This window comes from Musca domestica, unplaced genomic scaffold (genome assembly GCF_030504385.1).
Source record: "Musca domestica strain aabys unplaced genomic scaffold, Musca_domestica.polishedcontigs.V.1.1 1242, whole genome shotgun sequence".
Lineage (NCBI taxonomy): Eukaryota > Metazoa > Arthropoda > Insecta > Diptera > Muscidae > Musca > Musca domestica.
The window spans coordinates 52,138-63,169 of NW_026712163.1; positions in this window are offsets into that span (position 1 = coordinate 52,138).

Below are 11,032 nucleotides of genomic sequence, written 5' to 3' on the forward strand. Positions count from 1 at the left end.
ACCTCCCCATAATCGGCATTTTAATGGTTTTTACCACATTTCTTCTAATGTTTCTTTTACCCTAAGGTGGAGGGTATTAAAAGTTTGGCCCGGCCGAACTTAATGTTTTTTTACTTGTTTCTTTCTATGCGAGTAGACAGTAAAAATTTAAAGGGAATTAAAAGAGAGATAGAGAGAGAGAGTAGAGAGTAACCCTACTTCACACTTTTATTCATTATTTTTTATTTATTATTATTCTCCTACAAATATTTTTTCTTTCTATGACCTCCAGGAAGTAGACAGTAAAAATGTATCTTTCATCAAGTCCATCATAGCCTGGTTTGACTGTACTCTTTTTAATTGCTTTCTTTTATTGTTTTGATTTGTGTATTTTGTCTTCAAACATGCTGATATAATTTACATATTTTGTTTGTGATAGATCTGTTTGGTAATTCATTACACCATTTAAAATACACACCCAAAAGGGAATGTTGAATTTTATACCTAATAGTGTTTTTTTTTTTTGTTTTTTGTTTTTGGGGACAAAGTTAAAATTATGTACCTGTAACTATTTGAGATTTTTGAAGCCTACGATTCAACAAAAGAGGAAGATTTTTGAAGAATTTTGCAGAGTTCCACAATTGCTGTATTTTAAAATATCAAGCCATCTGTGATCTTACTATTGACGGATTTTTAATATGTTTATGGTCTTCATTGGTCTCATTTTTAGAGATCATGTTCGCATGTTCGCATGTTCGCGCAGGAATCGAGAATTTTTTTTAGAAAAATTTCAATATTTTCGTTCCTACAAATCGCAAACTTTCATGAATTTTAAAACTTTTAACCCCCCTAAACCGTAGGTTTTATGAAGTTTTCTTTCGTCCCTAGAAATTGCAAATTATCATGAATTTTAAAACTTTAGCCCCACACCAACCACGGAGTGCATATTACGGCTGTGAGTAACAATTACAACAAATCGGATGAACAATATATATGGGAGCTATAGCTATTTCTGAACCGATCATCACCAAATTTGGCATACTACCGTCTAGACTCAAATAGTCGTATGTGCCAAATTCCATCCCATTTGGACAAATATTAGACGTTTGGTGCACAAGAAAAGGTAAATCGGACGAAGTTATATATGGGAGCTATATCCAAATCTGAACCGATCTCGATAAAATTTAGCAAATGTATTTCTGAGCTGTATTTGATGTATTTCCCCAAATATTGTTGTTACAGTGTGCATATTACGGCTGCGGAGGACAAAAATAATAAATCGGATGAACAATATATATGGGAGCTATAGCTAAATCTAAACCGATTTCGATCAAATTTGGCATACTTATTTTCAGGCCTAATTTGGTTGTATGTGCGAAATTCCATACTATTCGGGCTGATATTTCACGTTTGGTGCACAATAAAAGGTAAATCGGACGAATATATATATATATATATATGGGAGCTATATCTAAATTTTTACCGATTATCTCCAATTTCAATAGGGTTCGTCCTTGGTCCAAACAAATGTTGTTTGGAAAATTTTATCTCAATCAGATAATAAATGCGACCTGCATTTTGTTCACAAAAATACATGGACAGACGGACTGACATGCATAAATCAACTCAGAAAGTGATTCTATGGAGATCCTCAAAAGTAACTATGGGTCTATCTCGTTTCATTTTGCCTGTTATAAACAAATGCGCAAAGACATAATACCCTGACCACCTTGTGGTGTAGGGTATAAAAATAATTAAAAACCAGTAAGGAAAGATCGAACATCGGGCATATCCGACTATATGATCCCCGTAACAAAAAAGTTGATATTGGGAGTTTATGTATCATGGCAATTGGGAACAATATCCAAACCTGAATAATTTGACGGAGGCGTTTGTACCTCTAGTACCAAATAACATTGCTGTAAAGTGCATGATGTGACTTCGATAAAACATATATTAAAACAAGCAAAAAGCTGTAAGTTCGACCGGGCCGAACTTTGAAGACCCTCCACCATTTGGTACAAATGTGCCAATTTTCAAAAATTCTGTTAAAATCTTAAAAATACCGAATGTAAGCGTATATTAGGGTCTATACGACGACATGGACCTGCATACGCAACTTTTCTCATAAGCCTGCACAGACCATTTTCTGGCATAGGCTGTAGTTCTCATTACGAACTTTAAATACAAAATTTGAAATAAAAAATTTAATTCCGATAAATAATGTCGCTGAAATCACCAAAATACCGAATATCGGAGGGAACCGTTATATGGGGGCAATACGAAGACGTGGACCTACATGGTTCATTTTCTGTCTTAGGGTGCAGTTCGAGGTGTTACAAACAGAATGACAAACTTAATGTATCCTCCATACCATGGTGGAGGGTATAAAAATAATTAAAAAACAGTAAGGAAAATCGGGCGGGCCCGACTATATGATACCCTACACCACTATGCTTATTAAGTAGAGCTCCCGTAACTTAAAAAGTTTATGTTGGGAATTTATGTGAAGTAGATAATACCAAGTATGAACCTTACTTGAATGCGTATCATGGCAATTGGGAACTATATTCAAATCTGAATCAACAAATTTGACGGAGGCCTTTGTACCTCTAGTACCAAATAACATTACTGTATAGGGCAGGATATAACTTCGATAGGGATTATATTAAAAAAATATTTATTGCTATATAAAAATGTGAACCCATCTCAATAAAATTTGGCAGAGGAATTTTCGAGCTGTATCTGATGTCCGGTATTAAATTTGAAGCACATGCTTCTGAGCTGAATTCGGTTGGAAGTGCCAAAATTCTGGTACTGACAACTCCAGTTCCACAAATCGTTGATTTGATCAAGTCCCTATACGTTCCAAAAATATTGAAATAATTTTCAAACCTCAAATCATTTTGTTTAAGAATTTAGGGTCCCACAATTCCTGAACCAAAAAATTGTAGATTTTTCTAAAAAATTTTGAATTCCTCTTTAGCTTCCGTCATTTATTTAAAATTTGCATATATATATATTTTTTTTTTTTTTTTTTTTTTTTTTTTTTGTAAAAAAATTCAAAATTTTAGCACCTTCAAATGTGACTGTTCTAACTTTTCTGAGTCAACTCATCTTCGATTTTCTCCCTTAGCTCTATATTCTTCGTTGAAAATTCTATCTTGGCTTACTCGTAATTGCTAAATACATCATCTACACCACCTTTGAAACAAAAAACCGCACCACCAGTCTATCAACCAAAACCGAATATCATTAATCATTCCAGTCGTTTACACGCCACTACCGTGTCATCTGTTTTGTAATTTTATGGCCTTTTTTGTCAGCCATTTGATATGGAGATGTTTATTTTTTTTTAATTTTATGGCTTTCTATTGATGCTGCTGCAGAAACGGTGAACAATTCGACCATACGACCACATGAATCAATGAATGAAACGATTGGAGGAGAGAAAAAATTATTGAATAATCACGACATTTAGGGAAATGCTAAGGGGTTACAATTTTTTCTAATTTTTTTCACAGTGATTTGAAACATAACAAAAGTGGAATAACAATTAAAGAAATACAAATAAATTGCGAAACCTCTGATTTTTTTAAAAAAAGGAGTTTTTTAAACAATTTTTTTTTGTGGATTTTTAAAAATATCTAAAAGTCGTGGATTTTTGGAATAAGTTTCCAAATAATTAAATTTTGAAGACATTTGGCGTTTTTTAGGAGGTGGGGTGCTGATATTCGGTTAGTAGCTCAAAATCCCAAAAGGGGGTTGGGTTTCCAGGTCAAACTTTTTTTTGGGTCTTAATCATGCACAAGGATCGTCCACTTAGAATTTCTCAACCCCAGACAATATTGGTTGGGAAACTGGATTTGGAGGTAGCGCTATATGGGTACCAAAATATATTTCCATGTTGATTTTTTTCTGAAGGTTCTCTAACCCTTAAATTGCCTAAATATGTTTTAGCCACATCGATTGGAAAATTTGGGTTTCAAAATTTTGAAATTTTGAATTTTGGAGGTATTAGACAAATCAGATCTTGTGTTGATATAAATATTGAGTTGTACCAAGTCTGAATGGAATCGGATGTCAATTTCGCGTTTTATGAGCTTCGTGGATATTAAAAATGTTGACACTTTGTGGGAGAAATACCAGAAGAGTGGACCCATCTTCAGTTCAACGAGCCGCATCCCTACTAATAACGGGTGCATTCAAGAGCACACCTCTAGCTGCTCTGGACACCCTACTGTGCTTAAGCCCACTAAGCGTACACGTAAAGGAACAGACAATTAAGTGTGCCCTTAGACTCAAAAAACTAAAGTAATGGCGCAGTCAATCCTTTGGACATTCTGCGATCCTAGGGCGTGTAAGGGATGTGCTTTGACCCACCTGACATCCACATACCTGATAGGGACACCTGAACCCGTAACAATCCACCTTTAATTTTAATGTTCGCGAATCCTACAAGCTTCGAAATGCCTGTAGCGTATTCCAGGCGGAAAATATTGCGTTCAAAAAAAAAAGCCATAGACCTGTTGGAAACGAGGAACAACGAGGTTAGCAGTCCGGTGACTATATACGCCGGTTAGTCAGGCGACACTGAAAGCCCTAAATTCCTCTACTATCAAGTCTAAGTTGTTTTGGACTGCAGAAGATCCTTGAAAAACGCTGGCTGTTCCATCAGGCTCTGTTGGGTTCCTGGTCGTTACAATATTCCAGGCAACGAGACTGCAGACGAATTGGTTAGGCTAGGATCCGAATCGACTAACATTGAAGTTGAGAACTCGGTAAAACCACCCCCTGTGCCACTTCCTACAGGGGAAAAGGGAAAGGGGGTGCAACATCTCCAAAAGAATCTAGGCCACACTCTCGGAGAAGAAAAAACAAAGTCTATACTTGACAACTGCGCGTCCTAACCTAACCTATCTCATCTTCACATCAAATCTTGTGTTATGAAATATGATGGGATGTGAGAAATATGAAGAACTCCGGATGCTTATTTCGGATTTTATTATCGTCTTGGTTATTCAAAACTTGGACCCTTTGTGGGGGAGGTACCAAAAAGAATTGTCCGATCGCTATCATTGTTGGTGGAAATATTGAGCTGTACCAAGTCTTGAAGGAATCGGATGTCAATTTCGCGTTTCATGAGTTTCATGGATATTCAAAATTCTTTACACTTTGTGAGTGGGGTACAATAAGGAGAAGGAGCTTTAGAACAAGTAAAAAAGCTGTAAGTTCGGCCGGGCCGAACTTTGAATACCCTCCACCATTTGCAACGAATTTGGCAATTTTCTAAAAAAAATCCGTTAAAAATTCTGTTAAAATCTTAAAAATACCGAATGTAGCTGTTATATTAGGGTCTATACGACAAAGTGGACCTGCAGAGGCAACTTTTATCATAAGCCATTACAATATTCAAATTCGACACTTAAAAAAATCGGCGAATAATGTAGCTAAAATCATTAATATACCGAATATCGGGAGATACCATTATATGGGGGCCATTCGAAGACGTAGACCTGCACAGACAATTTTCTGTCACAGGCTGTAGTATCCATTAAAAACTTCAAATACTAAATTTGTAATAGTTCCGGCAAATAATTTCTCTAAAATCATCAAAATACCTAATATCGGGAGGTACCGTTATATGGGGGCTATACCAAAACGTGGACCTGTACAGATAATTTTCTGTCATAGGCTGTGTCCATTACGAACTTCAAATTCGAAATTCGAAACAATTCCGGTAAATAATGTCGCTAAAATCATCTAAATACCGAATATCGGGTGATACCTTTATATGTGGGCTCTACGAAGATGGGGATGTATACAGACAATTTTCTGTCTTGGGCTGTAGTATCCATTTCGAACTTCAAATACCAATTTGGAAAGAATTCCGGTGAATAATGTCGCTAAAATCGTCAAAGTATCAAATATCGGGAGGTGTCGTTATATGAGGGCTAAACGAAGATGTGGACCTGCACAGAAAATTTTCTGTCATAGGCTGTAGTATCCGTTACGAACTTCAAATACCAAATTTAAAACAATTCCGGTGAATAACGTAGCTAAAATCATCAAAATGCCGAATATCTGAGGTGCCGTTGTATGGGGGCTATACAAAGACGTCGACCTGCACGGACAATTTTCTGTCATAGGCTGTAGTATCCATTGCGAACTTTAAGTACCAAATTTGAAACATTTCCGGTGTATAATGTAGCTAAAATGATCAGAATACCGAATATCGGAAGGTAGCCTTATATGGCGGGAATACGAAGACGTGGACCTGTTTAGACAATTTTCTCTCACATGCTGTAGTATCAATTATGAAGTTTGAATACCAAATTGGAAAGAATTCCGGAGAATAATGTCGCTAAAATCACCAAAATACCGAAAATAGGTAGGTGCCATTATATGGGGTCTATACCAAGACGTTGAACTGCACAGACAATTTTCTGTCTTTGGCTGTAGTATCAACTACGAATTTTGAAATAATTCCGTTGAATAATGTCGCTAAAATCATCAAAATGCCGAAGATCGGGAGGAACACTTATATGGCGGCTATACGGAGACGTGGACCTGCACGGACAATTTTCTTTCACAGGCAGTAGTATCCATTATGAACTTCAAATATCAAATTTAAAACAATTCCGGTGAATAATGTCGCTAAAATCATCAAAATACCGAATATCGAGAGGTACCGTTATGGGGGCTATACGAAGGCGTGGACCTGCACGGACAATTTTCTGTCATAATATATAGCATTCCTTACGAACTGCCAAATGTGAAACAATTCCGGTAAATAATGTCGCTTAAATAGTCAAAATACCGAATATCGGGAGGTACCATTATATGGCAGCTATAAAAAACCGTGGACCCATATGGTCCATTTTCAATACCGAAAGTTCTGCAGACATAATATACATTTTAGCAAAATTTTATTAACCTACTTCATTTTGTTCGGAAGCTAGAGTGACTTCCACAGACGGACAGACGGGCGGACGGATTGACGAACGGACATTGATAAATCGACATAGAATTTTATGCTGATCAAGAATATATATATATATACTTTGTGGGGTCTAAAATGTATATTTCGAGGTCTTACAAACTTTATATACTCTCCATACTATAGTGGAGGGTATAAAATATATATCGCAGCCGAGTTCCACAAAATGGAAACGTACGTTCCGAAATTCACTCAATTTTGGCTGATATTAGCCATTATTTGCACAATGAACCTGAAATCGGATTAAGGATATATATGGGAGCTATATCCAAATCTGATCCAATCTTGATAAAATTTGGCAGAGCTATTTCTGAGCTCTGAAAGATATCTGTGGCCAAATATCATTGTTGTAGAATGCATATTACGAATTTGAGGTACTTAAACCCCAAATCGGGTGAAACAAATATATATGGGAGCTATAGCAATATCTGAACCGATTTTCTCCGAATTCGATGAACTTCCTCCAAGACGGAATCCGGTTGGGTGTGCCAAAATTCAGGTCATTTCAACTGATATTGGCCATTTGGTGCACAATTAACCTGAAATCGGTTGGAGATATATATCGGAGCTATTTCTAAATCTTATCCGATTAACCCCCATTTCAATGGGGTTTGTCCTTGGGCCAAACAAATATTGTTTGCAAAATTTCATCTCAATCGAATAATAAGTGCGACCTCTATTTTGTTTAGAAGAATACATGGTCGGACGGACGGAGTGACATGCATAAATTGACTCAGAAAGTGAATCTATGAATTTCCTCAGAAGTAACTATGGGTCTATCTCGCTTCCTTCTCCCTGTTACAACTAAATGCACAAAGACATAATACCCTTACCACTATGTGGTGTAGGGTATAAAAAACGAATATCCACCTCACAAAATTCAAATGCCAAATGATTTGTGTTGCTGATATAAAACAAAAAATCCTCCCCCAAGGCGTCCAATGTGACTTTGAAAATTTGATACTTTTTTTTGAGAATAATTTCAGATCCACTTAACATCCTGAGAAAAATAATTTTGTAACATTTGTCAGTATTATTTTAACCCCTTAGCCCGCAAAACTCCTCTACAAAGATCTCCATATTCAATATTCTAGACGATGACAGGTACCCAAAGGAAGCTACTAAACGAAACTGTCATCATTAGTGAGATGAAAGTAAACAAATAGAGTTCCAGGAACCACGAAACTTGTGTCCTTTGGCGACATCAGCCATATGAATGCGATCAGACAAAGGCGTCGGGAGATTATGTGGTTGTTTTCTTTCCTTCTCTAAATTTGAAGTGTCTAATCTTGAGGAGCTATTAACACGTTGTTGCAAAACTGTTGGAGGGAAAATAAAGCAACATATGTTGCCAACCAAAGAAAAACTCAGCCATGGGAAAACAAAACACTCTAGAGGCAGACGTTCGTGCGACTGCCTGCAGAGGGGGCGCCTAAGGCGGAGAAAAGAAAACACCGCAAGAAAATACTTCGATGAAATGGCTCTTGACATGTTACAGTTGGTGTTTGGTTGGTTGGTTGGCTGGTCGATCTTCATCCGAGCTGCCATTGCCTGGTGATGAACCACTCAACTCCAGGCACTTCACTTTACATTTTTTACCAATTCATGAAGGATATCCAATATTCGGGGGACTATAGTTGCGGTTTATGGATGACACTTTTAATGGCTCCGAAGTAATTTGAGATGATCACGATTTGAAGAAGGAAATTGTTTTGGTTAACAGGAAAACCTTGTTTATCTTTTGTAGAAAATTTCGATATTGAATTTCTTTCGTCGGTTTTCAAAATGGCAACACTTACGTGTTGAATGAAGGATGATGATGACGATATTGGGAATATCTTTGAATTCTTAATTATTGCCCTTGAGGGGTAATTTAAAAACTATTTTCATTTTGATCGGTTTTATATGGGTGATGCTTTGGATTTTGAGGTAGTGGTCCTTAATATTTTTATGCCCTCCACCATAGAATGGATGGTATATTAAGTTTGTCATTCCGTTTGTAACACCTCGAAATATACTTTTTAGACCCCACACATACATATAATATATATATATATATATATATATATATATATATATATATGTATATATATATATATATATATATATATATATATATATATATATATATATATATATATATATATATATATATATATATATATATATAAACATTTTCTCTGGTTTTTCGACCTTTTTCGATAGTTAATAAAAACAATTATTTGAGCTTGAGGTCAAACTTTTTGTATTTATTATATATATATATATATATATATATATATATATATATATATATATATATATTCTTGATCAGCATAAAAGACTATATCGATTTAGCGATGACCGTTCGTCTATCCGCCTGTCTGTCCGTGCAAATTACTCTAGCTTCCAAACGAAATGAAATAGATTGATAAAATTTTACTCAAATGTGTATTATGTCTGCAGGACTTTTGGTATTGAAAATGGGCCATGTAGGTCTACGTTTGGGAAAATACCGAATATCGGTATCTCCCGATATTCGGTATTTTCAAGATTTTAGCGACACTATTCAGCCTAAGACAGAAAATTGTCTATGCAAGCCCACATCTTCGTATAGTCCCCATATAACGGTTCCTCCGGATATTCGGTATTTTGATGATTTTAGCAACGTTATTCACCGGAATTGTTTCTAATTTGGTATTTGAAGTTCGTAGCGGATGCTTCAGCCTCTGACAGAAAATTGTCTGTGCAGGACCACATCTTCGTATAGCCCCCATATAACGGTACCTCAGAATATTCGGTATTTTGATGATTTTGGCGACAGTATTCACCGGAATTGTTTCAAATTTGGTATTTTAAGTTCGTACTGGATACTACAGCCTAAGCGAGAAAATCGTATGTGCAGGTCCACGTCTTTCTATAGCCCCCATATAAGAGTACCTCCCGATATTCGGTATTTTGATGATTTTAGTAACATTTTTCACCGGAATTGTTTTAAATTTGATTCAAAAATTCGTAATGAATACCACAGCCTCAGACAGAAAATTATCTGTGCAGGTCCATGTCTTCATATAGCCCCTATAAAACGGTATCTCCCGATATTCGGTATTTTGATGATTTTGGCCGCACTCTTTACCGGAATTGTTTCAAATTTGGTATTTGAATTTCGTCATGGATTCTGCAGCCTCAGAGTGAAATTTGTCTGTGCAAGTCGAAGTCTTCGTATAGCTCTCATATAACAGTACCTCCCGATAATTGGTATTTTGATGATTTTAGCGCCATTCTTCACCGGAATTGTTTCAAATTTGGTATTTTAAGTTCGTCATGGATACTACAGGCTATGACAGAAAATTGTCTTTGCAGGTTCACGTCTTCGTATAGCCCCCATATAACGGTACCTTCCGATAATCGGTATTTTGTTGATTTTAGCGGTATTATTCACCGGAATCGTTTCAAATTTGGTATTTAAAGTTCGAAATGGATACTACAACTTAAGACAGAAAATTGTCTGTTCAGGTCCACGTCTTCGTATAGCCCCCATATAACTGTACCTCCCGATATTCGGTATTTTGATTTTTTTGGCGACATTATTCACCGGAATTGTTTCAAATTTGGTATTTTAGGTTCATAGTGAATACTACAGCCGCAGACAGAAAATTGTCTGTGAAGGTCCACGTCTTTGTGTAGGCCCCATATAACGGTAGCTCCCGATATTTGGTATTTTGATGATTTTAGCGCCATTCCTCACCGGAAATGTTTCAAGTTTGGCATTTGAAGTTCGTAGTGGATACTACAGCCTATGACAGAAAATTATCTGTGCAGGCCCACGTCTTCGTATAGCCCCCATATAACAGTACCTCCCGATATTCGGCAATTTGATGATTTTAGCGCCATTATTCACCGGAATTGATTCAAATTTGGTATTTGAAGTTCGTAAGGGATACTACAGCTTAAGACAGAAAATTGTTTGTGCAGGTCCATGTCTTTGTTTAGCCCCCATATAACGGTACCTTCCGATATTTGGTATTTTGATGATTTTAGCGCCATTCCTCACCGGAAATGTTTCAAGTGTGG